Below are 25,740 nucleotides of genomic sequence, written 5' to 3' on the forward strand. Positions count from 1 at the left end.
AGCTGAATGAGAGTGTACTCACCCCCTTGTGGCTGCTGTGATGCCCTCAAGCGCCCAGCCAACTCCGGATAGGTCACCGCCAGGATCCGGTACATCAGGGGGGGTCATGGTGCAACAGGCACCCCTTCCACGTTGGGAGGCCATCCCCAGCTGGGCCTCCACCATCCTCTTGCTCCAGCGGTGCAGGTCCTCCCATCTTTTACGGCAGTGGGTGATTTGTCTGTGGTAGACCCCCAGGGTCCGGACGTCCTTGGCGATGGCACGTCAAATACCCTTCTTCTGGTGGGCACTGACCTAGAGGAAAGGTACATGAGGAAAGAAAATGACTCACCCGCCTGGACCGTCACACTCATTGCCCACCAGTTCCCACCCATGCCCTGACGCGCGTACACTCACCATCCTCACATGCAGGCCTCAGCACCCCCCCCATGTATCTTCCATCCACCCCACTCAAAACAGGCATTGCCCACGCAGCATGCTCACAGTGTACTCACCTGTTTGTCTGGAGGACCGTACAGTTTGGGAGGACCCAATCCACTAGTTTCTCCAGTTCCTCCAAAGTTAAGGCAGGGGCCCTTTCCCCAGACACTGTAGTTATCGTCGCTTCCAGACACAGGTCACAGCAGCACTTGCAGTGCAGGTCCTCTCCTGTTGAAGGTCAGGTATCAAGTGAGTGAACAGATAGAAAATGGCGGTCACGTCCGCGGCGGTGCATACCGTCACCGCCGGCATACATCGTCATTGGCTCCTGGGACCCATGGGGCCCAATGTTAACCAATGCTGAATTGCACCGGGGTCTTCGACCGCCCACTGCGACGGTGTACAATGCCAGCGCAGTTACCTCATTTTCCCTTGTCCCACCTTACAGGTCAGGCAGACGCCATTTCAGGGGGCCACATGGGATGGATAAAAACTGCGTCACACCTATCTAGGCCGGGAATACAGTCATATCCCGGCACATGGCGAATTAGTAACGTTTCAGCAAATAACACATTGTGATACCTCAGTGTTGGATGACCCTCTGCTCGCTGTTCTCCTCCATAGGGCACGTTTGCTGGGGCAGGTGATGTGATGGCGGCATCCTCTGGTGTACAGACCCCTGGTGGACCTTTCGACAATGGAAGAGAGACACATCATAATCACATACAGACTTGATCGTGCAACAATCCTGGACCTGTGTGCCCAGTTGGAGCCAGACCAGATTTCAGCTATCCGCCAGCCCAAGGAATCCCCCCTCTAGTACAGGTTCTGTCTGTACTCCATTTCCTGGACAGTGGGTCTTTTCAAACAACAGTGGCCATGGCATCAGGGATGTCCCAGCCAATGTTCTCCAACGTGTTGTCCAGAGTGTTCTCTGCCCTGCTGAAACACATGCACAGCTACATCATTTTCCCTCAGGTGGAGGATTTGCCCACAGTGAAAGGTGACTTCTATGCCCTGGGACATATCCCCAACATCATTGCTGCCGTTGATGATACACATGTGGCATTTGCCCCCCGCAGGAATGAACAGGTATACAGAAACCCGAAAAGCTACCATTCGATGAATGTGCAGATGGTGTGTTTGGCAGACCAGGACATCTCCCATGTGAATGCCAAGTATCCTGGCTCAGTGCATGACGCTTAAATTTTGAGGAATAGCAGCAGCCCTTATGTGATGGGGCCACTCCTTAGGCACCGTGTGTGGCTAATAGGTGAGGCCAAGGTCCCAAAACAGTTGACATAGGTGTCTGGGTATGGGGCTGTCCCTAAGGGTTAGTGTGTGTCTTACAGTTGTCCCTCGACATTTGCAGGTGACTCTGGTTACCCCAACCTCTCATGGCTACTGACCCCTGTGATGCGATTACTTAAGTTTGACCAATGACTTTGTGTTTCACCACTGCGCATATTAGTTGCTCAATGTTCACCAGTAGCACATTATGGGGGTGATTCTAACTTTGGCGGGCGGCGGAGGCCGCCCGCCAAAGTTCCCCCAACAGAATACCGCTACGCGGTCAGAAGACCGCCGCGGTTATTCAGTGTTTCCCGCTGGGCTGGCGGGCGACCGCCAGAAGGCCGCCCGCCAGCCCAGCGGGAAACCCCTTCCTACGAGGAAGCCGGCTCCGAATGGAGCCGGCGGAGTGGGAAGGGTGCGACGGGTGCAGTAGCTCCTGTCGCGATTTTCAGTGTCTGCATGGCAGACACTGAAAATCCTTTAGGGGCCCTCTTACCGGGGCCCCTGCAGTGCCCATGCCATTGGCATGGGCACTGCAGGGGCCCCCAGGGGCCCCACGACACCCCTCACCGCCATCCTGTTCCTGTCGGTCACAACCGCCAGGAACAGGATGGCGGTGAGGGGGTCGGAATCCCCATGGCGGCGCAGCAAGCTGCGCCGCCATGGAGGATTCCTCAGGGCAGCGGAAAACCGGCGGGAGACCATTACTTTCTGTATTCAATTTAGCCGCCTATTGGCTTTGACATTGCATTAGCCATTACATTCTGTATTCTGCCTATTGGCTTTGACATGCTGTATTCAGTTTAGCTGCCTATTGGCTTTGACATGATATTTGACATTGCATTTTGTATTCAGCTCAGCTGCCTATGGGCTTTGACATGATATTAGACATTGCATTTTGTATTCAGCTCAGCTGACTATTGGCTTTGACATGATATTAGACCTTACATTTTGTATTCAGCTCAGCTGCCTATTAGCTTTGACATGATATTATACATTGCATTTTGTATTCAGCTCAGCTGCCTATTGGCTTTGACATTACATTAGACATTGCATTTGATATTTAGGTTAGCTGCCTGTTGCCTTTAACGTGGAGTTAGACATTGCAGTTGAGAATCCAAGCTGTATTTTTCCAAGCTGTGTTTTTGCACAAGACGAACCAAACTGTTTTTCTCACAGTAGACTAGACCTGATAAGAGAGAGTACATGTGGTGTTTACCTTCATGCTCAAGCTTGGGAAGAGGAGCAGTCTAGGAGATCTGGCCAGTCTCCAAAGGCTTGCATAGTTTTCCCGAGTCTGAGAGGAGGGGGCACGCTTTTGTAACGGATGACACGGGCATCAGAGAATTAGATTGTTTTCTGCCTGACTTCGGACTGGAACTTGGTGCCAGTTGCCAGCCTCCCGTGTGGGTAGATTATCTCTTTCTCGCAGTTGACTGGAGTCATCAACTTGCAGACCCTGGAAAGATGAAGCTGTAAATAGTTTCTCACACGGTGAAGTATTTGTTTTGCTTTGCATTCTATTTCTTATATATATAACCTGCTGTGTACATTGCAAATATATTTTGTTTTAATTGAACGTGTGCTTGAAATCTATTAATTCGTCTCTCACAAACTTGTGGTTTTAGAAGAATTAACAACAATAAAAGTCTTCTTTGAACTCAGAAGTGCATTCTTGATATGTTCTGTAAGCTCTGAAAACGAGATAAGTAGGAAAGCAGAACAACCCCTGAGAGGAATCTCAGGAAAAGGGCAGAGGAACGCTACAATGAGGCACATGGGTGAACTAGGAGGATTATAGAAAGCACCTTCGGCCTCCTGAAGGCCAGATTCTGGTGCCTCCATCTGACAGATGGCTCCCTATACTACTCACTGAAGAAGGTGTGCGGGTTAATCGTGGCCTGCTGTATGCTGCACAACCTGGCTTTGGGACACCAGGTGCCTTTTCTGCAGGAGGATGGGCCAGATGGTGGTCTTGTGGCAGCTGTGGAGCCTGTGGACAGTGAAGAAGAGGAGACAGAAGAAGAAGATGTCGACAACTGAAACAACATCATCATGCAATACTTTCAGTGAGACACAGGTAAGAAGATGTAACTGCTTCCCACATCTCATACTATTGTTGGAGCTGGCATAAGTCTGTAATTTTCACTCATTGTATGGACCCTGACTTGTTACTTTGGCTTTCCATTTCACAGATCTGGGTCCCACTTTGTGCCCTCTGCTATGTTTACTGCTGGCCTACAGCTGTGGTACAATGGTATGGGAACAAGTACATTGACATTGCTATATTCCAGAGATTTTGCAATCACACATTTGTGAAAGCACAGACTGACTCCAGATTGTTTAGTGATTCAAGTGTGTTTATTTCTGTGAAAATAAGTGGAGGGGGTTGTAAAATGGGCTGGGGTGATGGTGGAAGAATGTCCATTGTAGAGTCCAGTCTATTTGTTTCACAGGTGCATTGTCCAATGGGGCATAGGAAGTGGAGCAATGGCAGTTTAAGGTGGACAGGGTGTCAAAGTGGGACAAAAGGGTGACAATCAGGAGAGTATTATTTCCTGGCGGGGGTCTTGGCAATGTTCTCTGTCTTGTTCCTGTATTTTAAGGACCTTTTGCGGGGTGGTTCTCCATCTGCAGGGGGTGGGGTTCTGGTGGCCTGTTGTTCCTGTGGAGGTGCCTCCAGTCCACTAGCGCCGGCAGAGGTGGAGGGCTGTTCATCGTCCAGGCTAGTGTCAGGGGCCTGTTGGTGTGCCACTGTGTCCCTCCTGGTGTTGAGAAGGTCTGCCAGCACCCCTGCAATGGTGACCAGGGTGGTGTTGAAGGACTTCAAGTCCTCCCTGATCCCCAGGTAGTGTTCGTCCTGCAGCCGCTGGGTCTCCTGAACCTTGGCCAGTACCGTGCCCATGGTCTCCTGGGAATGGTGATAAGCTCCCATGATGTTGGAGAGGTCCTTGTGGAGTGTTGGTTCCCTAGGCCTGTCCTCCCCCTGTCGCACAGCAGTCCTTCTAGCTTCCCTGTTGTCCTGTGCCTCTGCCCCCTGAACCGTGTGCCCATTGCCACTGCCCCCAGGTCCCTGATTGTCCTGTGTTAGTGGGTTTGCCTGGGGTCCCTGTAGTGGTGGACACACTGCTGATTGACGTGTCCTGGGGACAGAGGGATGGGCCCGCTGGGTGGGTGCTGTGGTGGTGTTTCATGAGGGGGAGGTTCAGTGGTTGGTTTGGGACTGTGTCAGGGGAACCGACTGTCCCTAGGTCCCTGATGGGCCGGGCTGGTCATCTTGATCCAGGCGTGCAGAGCTGCTGTCGTCACTGTGGGCCTCTTCTGTGGGGGGACTGGATATGTCTGCCACCTCCTTTCCGGTGACGTTGGGTAGGGGTCCTGTTGTGGTGTAAATATATAGTTATTGTATCTGTGTGTGCCATCTTGTGCAATAGGTGAGTTACCCTCTACTCCTGTGCTTGCATTATTGGCTTGGGCCTTGTGTGATTGGTGATTTTGGGGCATGAGTGAGTCTCTCTACTGGACATGCTTTGGTGATGGGTGTCCATGCATTGGTGTCACATGCAGGGCTTGGTTTTGGGATGTGTGGGTTGTGTTAGTGGGGTATCCGTGGGTTGTTGGGGTGATAGGTGTGAGGGTGAGGGTGGGAGTATGTGATGGCATGCAGGTGGGGTGGGGGGGATAAAGTAGAAAAGATTTGCCGTACCAGAGTCCAGTCCTCCTGCTACTCCTGCGAGGCCCTCAGGATGCATGATCGCCAAGACTTGCTCCTCCCATGTTGTTAGTTTTGGGAGAGGAAGTGGGGGTTCACTGCCAGTCCTCTGTACAGCAATCTGGTGTCTGGATACCACCGAACGTACCTTCCCCTTAGGTCATTCCACCTCTTCCTCATGTCATCCCGTGTTCTTGGATGCTGTCCCACTGCATTAACCCTGTCGACAATTCTGTGTCATAGCTCCATCTTCCTTGCAATGGATGTCTGCTGCACCTGTGATCCGAATAGCTGTGGCTCTACCGGACGATTTCTTCCACCATGACCCTGAGCTCCTCCTCAGAGAACCTGGGGTGTCTTTGAGGTGCCATGATGTGGTGTGGGTGATGTGTGAGGTGGTGTCTGTTGTGATGTGTGAGTAGATATGTTGGTGTGTGTTGTTTGAGGTGCGTGGATGTTGTATGAGTGATGGTGTTGTGTGCCTGTGGATGCTGGTGTTGTGTTAGGTAGTCTCTCTCTCTGGCCTTCTTTCAAAATTTTGGTTGTAAGGGTTTGTGGGTGATGTGGGTGTGTGCTTTATATTGGATTGGGTGTGTGGGTGTAGTGTGTGTATGTGTATCAGGTGTGTGTATTTTGAATTGTCCAATGTGGTTGCATTTTGTTAGTGTGTGTGTGTATTTTGAGTGCGGCGGTGTGTACCGCCAATGGTTTATCGCGGTTGAAAGGCCGCTGAGTTGATTCGTGGGTCGTGATACTGTGGGCGTATTCTTGTTGGTGTGACGGTGTAGGTTTTGGTATCACCAGTCTATCACTGACCTTTGGTGTGGTGGACTTGTGTGGGTGTCTGCATTGTGGCGGATTCCGAGCTGTGGGTCGTAATACCTGTAGCGGAATTCCACGGCCGCAACGGTATGTTGGCGGTCTTCTGCACGGCGGAAAGCGGGATTTACAGCCAGGGTTGTAATGAGGGCCTAAGAGTCTTACCTCATAGAAAAAAGCAGAAAGGTTGATTTTACACAAAGTGCCTGGTTTGCGTCAAAAATAAAGCTGCATGGGCGAGTGTGCATCAGAAAAGTCAGTGATGTGTTGATTCTTTAGTCGCAAGTGAGGCCATGTGTTGTTTCTTCTCAAGTCGGGTGGGCAATGCGTCGTTTTTCTCTCCGGCAAGGGAGCGATGGGTTGATTTCTGGATGGGAACATCAGATCTGCGCATGCTTGCGTTGACTTTTGACATCCAGCGATGAGGCGTGAGAAATCTGGCTGCACGTGTTGGAAAACTGCCCTGCATGGGGTTTGCATCGTTATCACTAGCTGCAAGCGGGTGTTGTGTCATTTCTTCAGCTGTGATGCATCGATCTCCCAGCTGCAATAGAGGTGGGGTGCTGATTTTAGCTGCGAAGCGAATGGTGAGTAGTTTTTCACCTGTGTTGCAGGTGGTGCATCAATATTTTCCCCACACGGTGTTCTGTGTGTGGATTTCAGGCCTTTTTCTGCCAACTTCACCTCTCAAGGGCCCAGAGCCTGGACAGGGCACCACTTGGCATGGCAGGAGCATCAGCTGAGAGTCCAGGTTCTGGCAGAAGGAGTCTTTGAGGGCCCTGAGACTTCAAAACAGGAGGCAAGCTCAATCCAAACCCTTGGAGATTCTTCACAAGCAGGAATATACCACAAAGTCCAGCGTTTGTTCTCTCTCAGGCAGAAGCAGCAACTGCAGGCCAACCCAGCAAAGCACAGCTACAGGCAAAGGGGCAGTACTCCTTCTCCAGCTCTTCAGCTCTTCTCCTTGGCAGAGGTTCCTCTTGATTCCATAAGTAATCTAAAAATCTGGGGGTTTGGGTCCACTACTTCAAAGGAAAGTCTCTGTTTTTCACAAGATCCTGCCTTGCCCAGGCCTGGCCCCAGAAACACACTAGGGGGTTGGAGACTGCATTGTGTGAGAGCAGGCACAGCTCATTCCGGTGTAAGTGACCACTCCTCTCTCCACTCTAGCTCAGATGTCTCACCAGGATATGTAGGCTACACCCCAGCTCCCTTTGTGTCGCTGTCTAGAGGGAATTCACAAACAGCCCAACTGGCAGTCTGACCCGGGCAGGGAATACACAAGCAGGATGTGTCACAGAATGGTTTAAGCAAGAAAATGCCCACTTTCTAAAAGTGGCATTTTCAAACAAATAATTTGAAAAACAACTCTACCAAAAGATGTATTTTTAAATTGTGAGTTCAGAGACCCCACACTCCAAATCTTCATCTGCTTCCAAAGGGTAACTGCACTTGAAGGATATTTAAATGCAGCCCCCATGTTAACCCACGAGAGAGATATGCCTTTCAACAGTGAAAACCAATTTTGGCAGTAGTTCACAGTTAGAACATGTGAAATACATCAGTACATGTTCCACCTTTAACATACATTGCACCCTGCCCATGGGGCTACCTAGGGCCTACCTTAGCCTACCTTAGGAGTGCCTTACATGTATAAAAAGGGAAGGTTTGGTCCTGGCAAGTGGGTACACTTGCCAGGTTGAATTGGCAGGTTAAAACTGCACACAGACACCGCAGTGGAAGGTCTGAGCCATGTTTACAGGCCTACTCATGTGAGTAGCACAATCAGTGCTTCAGCCCCACTAGTAACATTTGATTTACAGGCCCTGGGCACCATTAGAGCACGTCACTAGGGACTTACTAGTAAATCAAATATGCCAATCACGGAAAAGCCAATTACACATATAACTTACACTTTAGCACTGGTCTGCAGTGGTAAAGTACCCAGAGTATCAAAAACAGCAAAAATAGAGTCCAGCACACAGTCATAACATGGGAAGCAGAGGCAAGAAAAGATAGGGGAGACCACGCCAAGGATGCCAGATACAACATGTGTCCCCAACAGCTGAAAGTGGGGAGAACTACCCAACCTCATGGGAGTTCTAATCACTGAGGCAGAAGAATCTGGACAGACCCTCAGCACTGGTGTGTTCTGCTCCAGGGCGGTGTTCCACCATAAAGTCAATTCCCTGTAGGGAGATAGACCACCTCAACATTTTTGGGTTCTCACCTCTTACCTACATTAACCATCTGAGGGGCCTGCGGTCTGTCTGAACCTGGGAGTCAGTCCCAAACAAGTAGAATCTCAGCTTCTTCAGCTCCCAGACCACAGCAAATGCTTCATGCTCAATTGCACTCCATCTACGTTCCCAGGGAAGTGACCTCCTACTAATGAAGGCTACAGGCTTGTCTAGGCCCTCTTCATTTAGCTGCGACAACACTGCTCTTACCCCATGCTCTAAAGCATCAGTCTGCATGGCAAATTCTTTAGAGTAGCCAGGTGCCTTCAGCACGGGTGCCATGTACATGGCCGCCTTCAGGGTATCAAAAGCTGTCTGACAAACCTCTGTCCAGATCGCCTTCTTTGGTTGTTTCTTGGAGGTTAACTCCGTTAAGGGAGCAACAATGGTGCCATACCCCTTAACAAACGTCCTATAGTAACTGTGAGACCTAAAAAGGCTCTCACCTTAGTCTGGGTCTTGGGAGGCTCCCAAGCAAGAATGGTATTAATCTTTGGCTGTAGGGGTGCTACCTGGACACTCCCAACCTGGTGTCCCAAGTACACTATAGAACCCTACCATATTTTACACTTACTTACCTCAATAGTGAGGCCTGCCTTCTGCAGGGCCTCTAACACTTTGCAGAGGTGCTGCAAGTGTTCCTCCCAAGTGGAGCTGAACACAGCAATGTCATCCAGTTAGGCTGTACTGAAGTCCTCCAATCCAGACAAAACCTGGTTAACCAACCTCTGAAAGGTGGGAGGGGCATTTTAATCCCAAAGGGCATCACCCTAAACTGGTTGTGCCCATCTGGGGTAGAAAATGCAGACCTCTCCTTGGCCCCCTCAGTCATAGCAATCTGCCAATATCCAGACGTTAAGCAAAAAGTGATGAGATATTTGGCAGCCCCTAAACGATCAATGAGCTCATCAACTCTGGGGATGGGGTGCGCGTCAGTCTTAGTGACCGCATTGAGTCCCCGGTAATCCACACAGAACCTGAGTTCTGGAGTGGCACCAGGAGCAGCAGCTTTTGGGATCAAGACCACAGGGCTGGCCCAAGGGCTACTGGAAAACTCAATAACCCCAAGGGCTAATATTTTGGATGCCTCATCCTTTATGTTGGACTTAACCTTGTCAGTCACCCTGTAAACTTTATGTTTCACAGGCGGACTGTCCCTAGTGTCCAAATCATTTGTACACAAATGAGTGACCCCTGAGATCAAGGAAAACAGTGAGGCAACTCTTTTAAAGGGGGTGCTGACCACAGGAAAAGGTTGGAGGGGGCCTTACATTTCCCCCCACTCTTGCCACTTGTCTGACAAGTTTGGCAAGACCTACATGTGCATCGGAGTACCTGCACATTGGGGCCAGTAAAGTGAGTGACAAGCCTCTTAAATGTATTGTCCTGCCCCAAATGACCAGCTAAAGGCACATCATGAGCCAAACCCAGTAGGAAGGTTCTGAGGCACTGGGGTACCGCCAGCACACAGGCTGCCCCAGTAGGTAAATATAGATAGGTCCTGGGACCAGATATACGATGTATGACCGTATGCTTTGTGACATGCAATTTGTGATTCATTTGCAAACCGCAAACTGCGAGTCGCAAAACCAAATGTACAACAGTATCAATGACACTATTTGTGATTCCCAATGGGGTCGTAAATGACCTACCTCATCAATATTCATGCAGTAGGTCATAATTAGTGACCCCAGTGGAAATGGCTACACTCACAGGGATAGAGGCCTGCTGAGGACAGCAGACCACCATGTCTAGGACTGCTTTTTAAATAAATCTAAAACTATAATTTTTAAAGAAAATGAAAAGTTTTCTTTTAATTTTTCAGAGTAAGCACTGGTCTGTGGAACCACTACCTGCTCTGAAAAGATATTTACGTTTCCATTCACATAGGGGTATGGGTCCCACGGGGATCCCTTCCCATTTGTGAATGGGTTAGTACCAATTTGAAATTGGTGTTAACTGCGATTGCTTTGCAACTGCAATTGAGGTCACAGAAATATCATACATAGGCCTGTGACTCGCAATTAGGAAGGGATGCCCTGGGAACGCGCCTTCCTGGCTGCGATCCCTATATTGCAAGTCGGCTTTTACATGCTGGCTCACAAAATAGGGATGGTATATTAGAAAAGGCAATTTTTCGGTTGCAAAAGGCGAAATTTGCCTTCTGCAACTGCAAAATTACGTCGTACATCGGACCCCACATTTCTATAGAAAAAATGTTTTTTGACTTGGATATACATATGCATGGTAAATTTGTCAAGCGGGAGATGAGAAAAAGGGGGGGAGTGTGTCAAAAAAGTGTTTCCCATGTTAATTCCCATAGTCTCTTTAGACATGCCTGCAGACCGAACCATGGACAAAATTAAATCACATTTGGGAGAAAGGTAGCTTCAGCTGATTCTCAAAAACAGAAGTTAATAAAAAAAGGGGCCGGGTACGTTTATCCTAACTCCCTAGCCTTGGTACCGAGGCCCCTCTTCGACTCCGTCAGGGCAAAAAAGTATTTTTGTTTTTAATTTACAATGACATTCATGAATATTCACAAATTTCATCATGAATTTTGAAAAAAGCAAGCACAGTCTTCTGTGCATGCTTTTAATTTTGCCCCCAGGTGGACCAGGTCCAGGGACCCTACATATTTTATTCGTTAAGGAGGGGGGCACATGGGGCTAAACTCCCAGGGCTGGTAAAAGCCCAGGGGGCTACCACCTCCCCAAGGCAATGTGTAAAAGCTATGCAGGGGACTGTGTGGACCCCTTGTACCCTGGGGGCCACCACCTTCCCAGGGATAGTTTTAAAATAAGTGTAGGTGGGCCCTGTAGGCTCCCTGTGCCCTGGGGACCACCACATCCCTAGGGCTTATGTTAAAATATGCCTGGGGAGCCCTGCAGACCCTCTCAGGTCCCTGGGGACCTCCATGGCAATAACAATCTATGTGATGTGGTGATTATCGCAGACCCCCTCTGGCTCGGGGACTGCCACCTCCCTGTGGCTACAGATATAACATTTTGCAGCAGACCACAAGGCCCCCCGGGCCCTGGGGACCTATACCTTCCCAAAGCTATAATATAAAATGTTGTGGGGGGGCACATGGACTATACAGGCCCTGGGGACCATCACCTCCCTGGAGCCAATGCCATTTTTAAAACAGGGGGGGGGACCATCACCCTCCATTGCTGGCTCCTGGTACGTCCGGGGGTGCCCATCCTCGGGAGGTAGCTCTTTTCTTTTGCTTGGTGGGAGCTGTGACAGCTCTTGCCAAGCAAGAGCAAACATAATTATGCTCCAAACAAGCGGGATCTTTAATACTGCTTCAGCTTCCTGTGAACTGAGTTTTCATCTCTTTCCCTGCTCGCTGTCATGCAGGCAGGGAAAGAGATGAAACTATTGCTCCCACATGCAGGGAGCTACTCTTACAGCAGACCCTTGCATGCGGGAGCAAAGCAGGCTCTTGCAGGAGGCAGGGAGCCGGCTGGGACCACAAGGGCCTTTAGGCTTCCCCGCAGTCCCTTGCAATAAACAAAGAAGCACTTATTTCTGTAAAGTACAAATCATCTAACTGTGTTTTCACTGCAGTTCCACCTTGTAAAGTTATCTGATAGACATGCTTGAGGAACAATCACTTTGGCAAAATACAGAAGCACAAGGTCACTGGAAACATTTAGGCAGCCGTAGTGTAGGAGATGCACTATACATTTATTGCACGAGGTAGAACGTATCAATTAGCAGGTACAAAGTACTCCAGGTGGGTGGATATTCTGCACAAAATGCTGGCCTTTTTTTGGATGGATACACAGGGCAGGATTCATCCTGGCACAATGCTCATTTCACAGAAATTAAACCTCAACAGGAAGCATTTACAGATATAAACAAAGCAGGTGCCCAAGTTGAAACTCCTGTGCTGTAAAGTACTAATCATCAACATTTCATGTGCATGGAGAAGGCAATGCAAGTGTGTGTTCTCTGCATTTTCACCCTGAAAACGTATCTGTAAACCTTGATGGAGAGGTTCCGAGTTTATACGTTAACATGTTATAGCTAGAGTTATTTCACATAACTATAATTCGTGCCCTAGGGTGTACTGCTAATTTACCCAGATATTACAGCTCTCATTACATCTTTTATACCATCATTGATAATATCACTGGAATATTTGTTGTAAAATTATTAATAAAAAAAACTGCGCATGGCGGGGGTGAGCTACAGTTGCATTAGGACGTGAGTTATAGTTACTTCAAATAACTCTAACTATAACTGGTGAATTTGTAAGGTTTTGTATTTTTTGTATGAGTAAGTTCAGACCCTCACTTAAATGTGCCTGTAACATTTATATATATATATATATATATATATATATATATATATATATATATATATATATATATATATATTCTGAGAATAGGGGTGTGAGAGGGTATATCTGGGGATGTGGGTTGTAAGAGTCTCTGTCAGTGTCTATGCAGGTCTGCGAGTGGGTGCATGAGGGTGTCAGTTAGTCTGTAAGTGGGTGTGTTAGAGTCTGAGGGGGTCTGTGAGTGGTACGTGAGTGTCGGAGTGGTTTTGTGAGTGGGTCAGTGAGGTCTGAGTGGGGCTGTGAGTGGGTGTACAAGGGTCTGAGTGGGTCTGTGAGTGAGTGCATGAGTGTCTGAGTGGGTCTGTGAGTTGATGAGTAAGGGTCTGAATGGGTATGTGAGTGGGAGAAAGAGATTGAAAGAGAGAGAGAGAGAAATAGAGTGAGAGGGAGGGAGAGAGATAGAGAATTATTTAGGCTTTGATGGATGATATACATAGAATGAGATATTTCTGTGAACTGCCTTGTCTTCTGAGGGCTCTCCCAGTTGCTGAGAGCCACCTCTGCCCCCCCTCCTGGAAAGAGTCGACCTGCTCCTTCCTAGGCTCGGGCAGCGCCATTTTCTGCGAACCTCAATCTTTGCATTTAGGCTTGTTTGTGGAATCAAGTGACGAAAACCAGACTGCACTTATCCATCCAGTGTGAGACATCTTCTGAACCAACCATGAACCCACATCTATCTACTTTGGTGCAATACTGGCTTTGTCTTCTCACTGGTGGTTCTCCTTTTGCACCTTCATCCAGGTTAGCAGGGGCTCCTGTTCTTCCTGGACTCTTCAATGCTTCTTGGACTTAGTCCCCTTTGTCCACAGGTCTTTAGGTCCAGGAAACTATTGTTGGTGTCTTGCAGTCTCTTCTGGTTCCTGCACTGTCTTCTATCACGCCTTCTAGTGTATTTTAGGAAACTTGCTGTGTTTTACTCCTGCATTCCTGGGCTCTGGGGTAGGGTATTTTACGTACCTTTGATGTTTTCTTACACTCCCAGTGCCCCTCTACATACCACACTTGCCTAGGTGGGAAACCGACTTTCGCATTCCACTATTTTAGTATATGGTTTGTGTTCCCCTATGCCCATTGCAACCTATAGTGATTTTCAGTATGTGCTTACTATTTACTTCACTGTTTTTGGTTACCAGTGTATATATTGTGTCATTTATTTACCTCCTAAGGGAGTATAGTCTCCAAAGAAATTTTGGCCTTGTATCACTAAAATAAAGTACCTTTATTTTTGGTAACACTGATTATTGTCTTTCATGTGTGTGAGCACTGGGTGACTACAGTGGTATTGCAAGAGCTTTGCTTGTCTCCTAGTTCAGCCTTGGCTGCTCTGCCTACAGCTACCTCTAGACAGCCTGGCTTCTAGACACTGACACTGACTGCATTTCACTAATAAGGGATAACTGGACCTGGTATAAGGTGTAAGGACCCAAGGTACCCACTACAAACCAGGCCAGCCTCCTACATTGGTGATGCAGTGGTGGGATAAGTACTTGCAATTGCCTTATCACTCTGTCACTGGTGCTTTCCACAGGAAAGTGTACTCTGTACTTGGAGCTATATGAAAAGAATACCCAGTATTTTCACTTGCTTTCTAAAATTCTAAAAGTTAGATAAAGTAGGTATTTCTTTTCACTTTACTCTTACTTTTCTATCACTATGTCTTCCTCTGAGGCCACCAACAGGTTTATCAAAACCACTTATGAGAACCTAAACTTTAAATGTTTGAGGGGGCTTTGCTTAGAGAGAAGCCTAGGGATTGGGAAGAACCCTAACAAAGATTACCTTTTGAACCTCCTTCTCCAGGATGACCAAGAACAGTCTGGTCACCAGGTAGAGGAGGTAGAGGGAGATTCTAAGCAGGTAGAATCAGGAGAGGGTCCCGAGAATGCAGGGGGGGTCCTTCCCAAGATCTTCCCCCTGGTAAACCATCTAGTGTAGCTGGCAGTGGAAGGGGGGGTCACACACAGGTAGAGCTCCCTTCATACCTATAGGCCAGGTTACTAGGGTTACACAAGCCAGGGAAAGATCTGCCTCTGATCATCCCCATGTCACTTCAGTCTCAGATGTGTCCCACACATCCAACCCTGACGACAACTCCTTAGATAGGGAACTCAGAAAGCTGAGGTTGGAGGAGGCCAGAATGAGGCTGCAACAGCAACAGTTGCCCTTCAATAGGGAAGCCCTGGCTATGGAAAAGGAGAGTCAGGGTTTGGGATTAGTTCCCCATGGTGGAAGCAGCAATAGCAGTTTCAGGAGCTATGGTGTTAGGGAGAACACATTTGCCGCTAGAAATTTGCAGAAGATTGTTCCCCCTTACAAGGAGACATCTACAAGTGGTTTGCTGCACTTGAGAGGGCCTGTAAAGTTCAGAGGGTCCCTCAGATGTAGTGGGCTGCTATTCTGTGGTTGTCCTTCTCTGGCAAGGGGAGATACAGACTCCTTATTGTCAGGGAAGATGATGCAGATAACTACCACATTCTTAAAAGTGCACTCTTAGATGGTCTGGGCTTACCCACTGAACAATGCAGAATAAGGTTCAGAGAGACCAGAAAGTAGTCATCACAGGATTGGACAGATTTTGTAGACTGTTCAGTGAAGGCCCTAGAAGGTTGGTTAAATGGCAGTAAGGTGACAGACTATGAAAGACTATATAACTTAATTCTGAGAGAGCATATATGGAATAATTGTGTGTCTGATTTGTTGCATCAGTATCTTGTGGACTCCGATCTGACCTCTTCCCAAGAAATGGGGAAGAAGGCAGACAAATGGGTCAGAACACGGGTGAACAGAAAAGTTTATACAGGGAGTGACAAAGACAGCAAGAAGAAGGAAGGTAAGGCACATACAAATGGTAAAGACAAAGATAAAAGAGTCTTCATCATGTCCACAAAAATCCTCTGGGGGTGGTGGACACAAATCCTCTTCCAACCAACAGAAAAAAACCTTGATGTTATTTGTGTAAAAATAAAGGCCATTGGGCAAGTGACACTGCTTACCCAAAGAAAAACACCAAAGCTCCTATCACCACAACCCCCACTGCTTCCACTAGTGCCCCTAGTAATAGCAGTGGTGGTGGGAAGAGCACTACTAAGAGCCAGTCAAAGGGTGTAGCTGGCCTCACCATTGGTAATGTAGTGGGGTTGGTCTAGTTAGGGAGACCACTGAGGCTGTTTTAGTCGCTGATGGTGGCATTGACCTTGCCACCTTAGTTGCTTGTCCCCTTAATATGGATAAGTACAAAAAACTACCCCTAATTAATGGTGTTCAGGTTGAGGCCTACAGGGATACAGGTGCCAGTGTCACTGTGGTGATGGAGAAACTGGTTGACCCTGAGCAGCACCTACTTAGTACCAAGTGACAGACGCCCATAGCAACACTGTTAGCCACCCCATGGCTGTTGTGAACCTCAACTGGGGAGGGGGGGTTACTGGTCCAAAGAAAGTTATGGTATCCACTGACTTACCTGTAGAATGTCTGCTAGGAAATGATTTGGAGACTTCAGCTTGGGCTGAGGTGGAGTTGGAGGCCCATGTAGCAATGCTTGGCACTCTTACTAGGGCTCAGGCCAAGAAGCAAAGAGGAGAGGGACACTTGGACCTGGAACAATGGACCAAGTGCTCCCAAAAACCAGGGTCAGAAAGGGCAAACCCTTGTCCACTATCCCTCCCTCTCCAGATGATTCCCCTTTTGAGGAGGAGTAATCCTCTCCCTGTACAGAACCTATACCAGAGGACCTGGAAGCTGATACAGCTGAACTTTTTGGTACGGGGGGACTGCCAAGGAAGAACTGACTGTGGCACAGCAGACCTGTCCCACACTAGAGGGTCTCAGACAGTAAGCGGTCAAACAGCAGAATGGGAATGCCAATGACAGCCACAGAATTTACTGGGAGAATAATCTCCTCTATACTGAAGCAAGGCACCCTAAACCTGGTGCCACCAGGAGACTGGTCATCCCCCTTCAGTACAGGGAATTCCTCCTAACACTAGCTCATGACATTCCATTGGCTGGGCATTTAGGCCACAGTAAAACATGGGACAGATTTGTTCCAATTTTCACTGACTCCATATGTCAGAAGACACAAATGAGTTTTGTTGCTCTTGTGTTACTTGCCAGACCAGGGGCAAAACTGGTGGCACTCCAAAGGTCCCCTAAATCCCACTGCCTGTGGTTGGGGTGTGCTTTGAGAGGGTTGGGGTTGATATTGTTGGCCCCCTTGACCCTCCAACTGATTCTTCTTAGTGGAGTGGACCATCTTCACTAAGTGGATTCATCTTAGTAGTAGTGGACCATGCCACAAGATATCCATAAGCTATCCCTCTAAGGACTACTGGCAAAAGCCCTCCTGGGAATGTATTCCAGGGTGGGCTTCCCCAAAGAGGTGGTATCAGACAGGGGTAGTAACTTCATGTCTGCATGCATAAAGGCAATGTGAAAAGAATGTGGTGTAACATTCACCATACTCTATCATCCACAAATAAATGGACTGGTTGAGAGATTTAACAAAACTCTAAAAGGCATGATCATGGGACTCTCTGAGAAACTCAGAAGGAGATGAGATGTCCTCTTGCCATGCCTCCTTTTCGCCTATAGGGATGTACCCCAGAAAGGAGTGGGCTACAGCCCGTTTGAACTCCTTTTTGGTCACCCTGTAAGGGGTCCACTTACACTTGTCAAAGAGGGGTGGGAGCAACCATCGAAGCTCTGTAAACAAGACATTATGGAGTATGTGCTTGGCTAAGATCTAGAATGGCTGAGTACATGAAAAAGGCCAGTAAAAACCTTCAGGCCAGCCAGGAGCTGCAAAAGCAATGGCATGACTCAGTACCACCCAGGACAGAAGGTGTGGGTATTGGAGCCTGTGGCCCCAAGAGCACTCCAGGACAAATGGAGTGGACCCCATCTAATTGTAGAGAAAAAGGGTGAGGTTACCTACTTGGTAGACCTTGGCACTGCCAGGAGTCCCCTTAGGGTGCTCCATGTCAACCGCCTGAAACCCTACTATAACTGGGCTGATCTCACCCTGCTCATGGCAACTGATGAGGGACAGAAAGAAGAGAGTGACCCTCTCCCTGATCTCTTCTCCACCACTGAAGCTGATGGCTTAGTGGAGGGAGTAGTACTGGCAGATTGTCTTACTGCTGAGCAGAAAGATAACTGTGTAAATCTTTTAAGTCCGTTTTCTGAACTGTTCTCACTGATACCAGGTACCACTACTTGGTGTGAGCATACAATCAACACTGGAGACAGCTTACCTGTCAAAAGTAAGATTTATAGGCAGCCTGACCATGTCAGGGACTGCATTAAACAAGAGGTTCCGAAAATGTTAGACTTAGGAGTGATTGAGCCTTCAGAAAGCCCCTGGGCTAGCCCAGTTGTGCTTGTCCCTAAACCTCACAGTAAGGATGGTAAAAGAGAGATGAGGTTTCGTGTTGACTATCGAGGGCTCAACCAAGTAACCAAAACAGATGCTCACCCTATACCCAGGGCAGATGAGCTGATTGATACACTGGCTTCTGCCAAGTATCTGAGCACTTTTGAATTAATTGCAGGGTATTGGCAGATTAAGTTGCAAAATCTAAAACTGCATTCCCAACCTTTGGAGGGCACTATCAATTCACTGTGATGCCCTTTGGTCTGAAGAATGCACCTGTCGCTTTTCAAAGGTTGGTGAACACAGTCCTGCAAGGGTTGGAAGCTTTTACTGCAGCATATTTGGATGATATAGCTGTCTTTAGTTCCACCTGGGATGATCACCTGGTCCACCTGTGGAAAGTTTTGGAGGCCCTGCAGAAGGCAGGCCTCACTATCAATGCCTCAAAGTGCCAGATAGGTCAGGGGAAAGTGGTTTATCTGGGCCACCTGGTAGGTGGGGAACAGATTGCACCACTGCAGGGGAAGATCCAGACCATTATGGAATGGGCTCCCCCTACAACTCAAACCCAGGTGAGAGTCTTTTTAAGCCTCACAGGATACTATAGGAGGTGTATTAAGAAGTATGGCTCCATTGCAGATCCTCTTAATAACCTATCTAGTAAAAAGATGCCTAAAAAGGTATTGCGGACAGCTAGCTGTCAAAAAGCTTTTGATGAGCTCAAACAGGCCATGTGCTCTGCAGCTGTCCTAAAAAGCCCTTGCTACTCCAAAAAGTTCATAGTCCAGACTGATGCTTCTGAATTGGGGGTGGGGTCAGTGCTATCACAGCTTAATACTGAGGGCCAGGATCAACCTATTGCTTTTATCAGCAGGAGGTTGACCCCTAGAGAAAAGCGTTGGTCTGCCATAGAGAGGGAGGCCTTTGCTGTGGTCTGGGCACTGAAAAAGTTGAGACCATACCTGTTTGGTACTCGCTTTATTGTTCAGACAGACCAGAAACCTCTACTTTGGCTAAAACAAATGAAAGGTGAAAACCCTAAATTGTTGAGGTGGGCCATATCCCTACAGGAAATGGACAATACAGTGGAACATAGACCTGGGAGTATCCACTCCAATGCAGATGGACTCCAGATATTTTCACTTAGACAATGAAGACTCATCTGGGCAAGGTTAGCCTTATTGTCCCTCATTTGGGGGGGTTGGGTAGGAAAGTACCATCTTGCCTGGCATGTTACCCCCATTTTCACTGTATATATGTTTGTTTTTGCCTGTGTCACTGGGATCCTGCTAGCCAGGACCCCAGTGCTCATAAAGTATGCCCTGTATGTGTTCCCTGTGTGGAGCCTAACTATATCACTGAGGCTCTGCTAACCAGAACCTCACTGTTTATGCTCTCTCTGCTTTTAGAATTGTCACTGCAGGCTAGTGCTAATTTTACCAATTCTGATTGGCACACTGGAACACCCTTATAATTCCCTAGTATATGGTACCTAGGTACCCAGGGTATTGGGGTCCCAGGAGATCCCTATGTGCTGCAGCATTGCTTTTGCCACCCATAGGGAGCTCAGACAATTCTTACACAGGACTGCCACTGCAGCCTGAGTGAAATAACGTCCACGTTATTTCAAAGCCGTTTTACACTGCACTTAAGTAACTTATAAGTCACATATGTGTTTAACCTTCACTTAGTGAAGGTTAGGTGCAAAGTTACTTTGTGTGAGGGCACCCTGGCACTAGCCAAGGTGCCCCCACATTGTTCAGGGAAATTTCCCCGGACTTTGTGAGTGCGGGACACCATTACACGCGTGCACTACATATAGGTCAATACCTATATGTAGTGTCACCATGGTAACTCCGAACATGGCCATGTAACATGTCTAGGATCGGGGAATTTTCACCCCAATACCATTCTGGTATTAGGGTGACAATTCCATGCATCCCCGGGTCTCCAGCATAGAGCCCGGGTACTGCCAAACTAACTTTCCAGGGTTTTCTCTGCAGCTACCGCTGCTGCCAACCCTCAGACAGGATTCTGCCCCCCTGGGGCCTGGGCAGCCCAGTCCCAGGAAGGCAGAACAAAGGATTTCCTCTGAAAGAGGGTGTTACTCCCTCTCCCTTTGGAAATAGGTGTTAAGGGCCTGAGAGGAGTAGCCTCTCCTGGCCTCTGGAAATGCTTTGAAGGGCAGAGACGGTGCCCTCCTTACATAAGCTAGTTTACACCGGTTCTGGGATCCCCCAGCCCTGCTCTGGTGCGAAACTGGACAAAGGAAAGGGGAGTGACCACTCCCCTGATCAGCACCTCCCAGAGGAGGTGCCAAGAGCTCCTCCTGTGTGTCCCAGACCGCTGCCATCTTGGATGGAGAGGTGTGAGGGCACAGTGGACACCTCTAAGTGGCCAGTGCCAGCAGGTGACGTCAGAGACCCCTCCTGACAGGTGCTTACCTTTCTCTGTAACCAATCCACCTCTGTGGGCTATTTAGGGTCTCTACTGTGGGTATCTACTCAGATAACAAATGCAAGAGCTCACCAGAGTTCCTCTGCACTTCCCTCTTCGACTTCTGCCAAGGATCGACCGCTGACTGCTCCAGGACGCCTGCAAAACCACAACAAAGTAGCAAGAAGACTACCAGCAACATTGTAGCGCTTCATCCTGACGGCTTTCTTGACTGTTTCGTGGTGGTGCATGCTCTGAGGGCTGTCTGCCTTCACCCTGCACTGGAGGCCAAGAAGAAATCTCCCGTGGGTCGATGGAATCCTCCCCCTGCCAACGCAGGCACCAGACTTATGCATCACCGGTACTCTGGGTCCCCTCTCATCCTGACAAGCGTGGTCCCTGGAACACAGGAGCTGGGTCCAAGTGTCCCCGAAAGTCCAGTGGCCCTTCTGTCCAAATTTGGTGGAGGTAATCCTGTGTACTGCGTGAACTGCAGCTGCTCGGGCTTCTGTGCACTTTTGCAAGACTTCCTTTGTGCACAGCCTAGCCCAGGTCCCCAGCACTCTATCCTGCATTGCCCAACTCCCTGAGTTGGACTCTGACTTTGTGGGACCCTCTTTTGTTGTGCTGAGTTGACCGTCATGCTCAGATCTTCTGAATACCTGTTCAGGTGCTTCTGCGGGTGCTGCCTGCTTGTGCGTGAGCTCTCTGTGTTGCTGAGAGTCCCCTCTGTCGCCTCCTCCCAGTGGCAACCTCCTGGTCCTTCCTGGGCCCTGGCAGCACCCAAACCCTTTAACCGTGACTCTTGCAGCTAGCAAGGCTTGTTTGTAGTCTTTCTGCGTGGAAACAACTCTGCATCCTCCAGCACGCCGTGGGACATCTTCTGACCAAAGGAGAAGTTCCTGGCACCTTCCGTTGTTGCAGATTCTTTGGCTTCTTCCATCTGGAGACAGCCCTTTTGCACCTTCATCTGGGGTTTACTGGGCTCCAGCCCCCCCTGGACACTTGCGTGACTCTTGAGCTTGGTCCTCTTCCTTTACAGGTCCTCATGTCCAGGAATCCGTCTTCAGTACTTTGCAGTCAGTTGTTGTTCTTGCAGAATCCCCTATCTCGACTTTACTGTCTTTCTGGGGTAGTAGGGTAACTTTACTCCCACTTTTCAGGGTCTTGGGGTGAGGTGTCTTGGACACCCTTAGTGTTTTCTTACACTCCCAGCGACACTCTACACACTACACTAGGCCTGGGATCCATTTGTGGTTCGCAGTCCACTTTTGAAGTGTATGGTTTGTGTTGCCCCTAGGCCTATTGTCTCCCACTGCATTCTATTGTGTTCTACACTGTTTGCACTACTGTTCTAACTGTTACTTACCTGATTTTGGTTGTGTGTGTTTATTTTGTGTATTTTACTTACCTCCTAAGGGAGTATTTCCTCTGAGATACTTTTGGCATATTGTCACTAAAATAAAGTACCTTTATTTTTAATAACTCTGAGTATTGTGTTTTCTTATGATATAGTGCTAAGTGATACAAGTGGTACAGTAGGAGCTTTGCATGTCTTCTAGTTCAGCCTATGCTGCTCTGCTATAGCTACCTCTATCAGCCTAAGCTGCTAGAACACCTTTAATCTACTAATAAGGGATAACTGGACCTGGCACAAGGTGTAAGTACCACAAGGTACCCACTATAAGCCAGGCCAGCCTCCTACAGGGACACCATTACACGCGTGCACTACATATAGGTCAATACCTATAAGTAGCTTCACAATGGTAACTCCGAATATGTCCATGTAAGGTGTCTAAGATCATGAATTGTCCCCCCATTCCAAATTTGGTGTTGGGGAGCCAATTCCTTGCATCCTGGGGGCTCCATCATGGACCCCCAGTACTGCCAAACCAGCTCTCTGAGGCTTGCACTGCAGCTACAGCTGCTGCCACCTCATAGACAGGGTTAAGCCCTCCTGGGGTCTCAGCAGCTCAATCCCAGGAAGGCAGAACAAAGCATTTCCTTGGGAGCAGGGTGTTCCCTTTGGAAATAGGTGTTACAGGCTGGGGAGGGGTAGCCTCCCCAGCCTCTGGAAATGCTTTGAAGGGCACAGATAGTGACCTCCTTGCATAAGCCAGTTTACACTGGTTCAGGAACCCCCAGTCCCTGCTCTGGTGCGAAACTGGACAAAGGAAAGGGGGGTGACCACTCCCTTGTCCATCACCACCCCAAGGGTGGTGCCCAGAGCTCCTCCAGCGTGTCCCAGACTTCAGCCATCTTGTTTTCCAAGGTGTGGGGACACCCTGGAGGCCTCTGAGAGGCCAGTGCCAGCAGGTGACGTCAGAGACCCCTCCTGATAGGTCCATACCTTATAAGGTAGCCAATCCCCTCTCTCAAGGTTATTTAGGGTCTCTCCTGTGGGTTTCTCTTTAGATTCTGCTTGCAAGTTTCCATCAGGAATCCTCTGCAGCTACTACTTCATCCTCTGACCTCGGATCGACCGCAGACTGCTCCAGGAACCGCTGTAACAGCAACAAAGTATCCAGAAGGGCTACTTTTCCTCTACAACTTCAGCTCCAGGCAGCAACTTCAACAGTTTCCGTGGTGCACATGCTCTGGGGACTCCCTGTCTTCACCCTGCACCAGAAGGACCAAAGAAATCTCCTGTGGAGTGACGGAGTCACTTCCCTGTCACGCAGGCGCCTTCTAAGTCGACAACCGGTTCTCTTGAACACCTCATCTGGTAACGAGCGTGCTCCTTGGAACACGGGTGGTGGACCCCTTCAACACAGACTGTCCTGAGGTCCTGCTGTCCCAATTTGGAGGAGGTAAGACCTTGCCTTACCTGAGTTCGACAGTCCCCCTGTGCACTGCATCTTCTTCACTTCCTGAGGCCTATGTGCACTATTTGCAAAATGCATTCATGCACAGCCTGGGCCAGGTCCCCAGCACTCTATCCTGTGGCATTCAATTCTCTGAGTTGACGTCCGGCGGTGTGGGACCTTCCTTTGTAGTGCTGCACCAACCACATTTTGCACCTCCTTTGTCCCTGTGTCCTGGGACTCCCTTGGGTGCTGTCTGGTTTTCTGAGGGCTCTCTAAAGTGCTGAGAGTCCCCACTTCCTCCTGACACAGAATTGAGGCCCGCACATCCCTCCTGGGTCCAGACAGCACCATTTTGACACAAAACGTGACTTTGCCGGAACCAGGGCTTGTTGGATGAATCCAGTGCCAAGTCTCACCAGCGTCCAACATCTCTTCGTGGGACATCCATTGCATCATGCAGGAACCCACTGACGTATTCCTTGGGTGCATTTCTGCAGTCTTCGTCCAACCGGGGACTCTTCTTTTGCACCCTTTTCTGGGTTAGCAGGGGGTCCTGTCCTTCCTGGAACTTCTTCCGACTTCTTGGACTTGGTCTCCTTCCTTTGCCAGTCTTCAGGTACAGGAATCCACCATTTGTTGTTTGCAGTCTTGCTTGGGTCTTGCAATTACTCTAATCACGACTTGTAGTGTGTCCTAAGGAAACTTGCAGTACTTTACTCCTACTCTCCTACTCTCCTGGGCTCTGGGGTGGGGTAATTTACTTACTTGTATTGTATTCTTACTTTCCTGGCGATTCTCTACACACTACACTTGTCTAGGGGGGAATTTGTGGTTCGCATTCCACTTTCTTAGTATATGGTTTGTGTTGCCCCTAGACCTATTTTCCCCCATTACATTCTATAGCATTTCCTATTGTTTGCACTATCCTATGTCTAATTACTTACCTTATTTTGGTGTCTAGTGTATATATTGTGTATAATACTTACCTTCAGAAAGAGTATTGCCTCTAAGATATTTCTGGCCTTGTGTCACCCAAATAAACTACCTTTATTTTTGGTAACACTAAGGGGGTCATTCTGACCTCGGCGGTAAAAGAAGACCGCCATAACACCGCCGCGGCCGCGGTTAACCGCCACGGTCATTCTGACCCACAACGGCCAAACCTCCAAAAATCCGTCCTCCACTGCAGCCCGCCACATCAGCGGGCAGCGAGAAACTGGAGATGACCAAACCTCCACCGTCACGCCAACAGAAATACGCCCATGCCATTACGACCCACGAATCCACACGGCGGTCATTCAAACGCGGTATTCCATTGGCGCTACACACCGCCGCGGTCAGAATACACACACAGCACCAAAACACAGCCACATTGGACAATTTGAAATACACACACCTGATACACATACACACACCACTCCCACATAATCAACCAACTATAAAACACACACCCACATCACCCACAAACCCCTGCGACCATAATTACTGAGAGAAGGAGAGAGAGACACAGCAGACAATCCATAGCAAGACACACTGAGGCACACTACACCATCACACACACCACATAGTAGCACAAAGCACCACTCACCAACATACTTATCATCACATACACCACCCCACACCTCACCCACACCACCCCATGGCACCCCAAAGGCACCCACGCTTTTCGGACCAAGAACTCCGGGTCATGGTGGAGGAAATCCTAAGAGTGGAACCCCAGCTCTTCGGCTCGCAGGTGCAGCACACCAGTATAGCTAGGAAGGCGGAGCTATGGCAGCGGATCGTGGACAGGGTCAACGTGGTGGGACAGCATCCCAGGAATAGGGAGGACATCCGCAAAAGATGGAACGACCTACGGGGGAAGGTCCGATCGATGGTCTCCAGGCACAACATCGCGGTCCAGAAGACTGGCGGCGGACCCCCACCCACCCCTCCCGAATTCACATCGTGGGAGCAAGAGGTCTTGAACATCCTGCATCCTCAGGGCCTCGCAGGAGTAGCCGGAGGAATGGACTCTGGTAAGTCCAATCTCAACTACTATATCCTCCCCACCCCACCAGCATGCCAAACCACACCCCCACCCTCACCCTCAACCCCCCAGCACACATCCTCCCTGACAATGTCTCACCAGCACAACCCACCCATCCCAACACCAACTCCTGCATGCCAACACAAATCATGGGCACCCATCACCTAAGCATGACCACTGCACTAAACCCCCCCCCCCACTAACTACCCTCACAACACCTCCCTCAAGGGAATGCCTGCACTGGGGGACAAGGGCACCC

General features: G+C 49.0%; 1 protein-coding gene across 2 annotated transcripts in view; it reads right to left on the minus strand.

The window, feature by feature from the left end:
• LOC138259667 (cytochrome P450 2A13-like) overlaps nucleotides 1-25,740 on the minus strand; it is a 918,770-nt gene that overhangs the window by 674,148 nt on the left and 218,882 nt on the right. The window lies entirely within an intron of this gene.

The sequence above is a fragment of the Pleurodeles waltl genome, chromosome 9 (genome assembly GCF_031143425.1).
Source record: "Pleurodeles waltl isolate 20211129_DDA chromosome 9, aPleWal1.hap1.20221129, whole genome shotgun sequence".
Classification (NCBI taxonomy): domain Eukaryota; kingdom Metazoa; phylum Chordata; class Amphibia; order Caudata; family Salamandridae; genus Pleurodeles; species Pleurodeles waltl.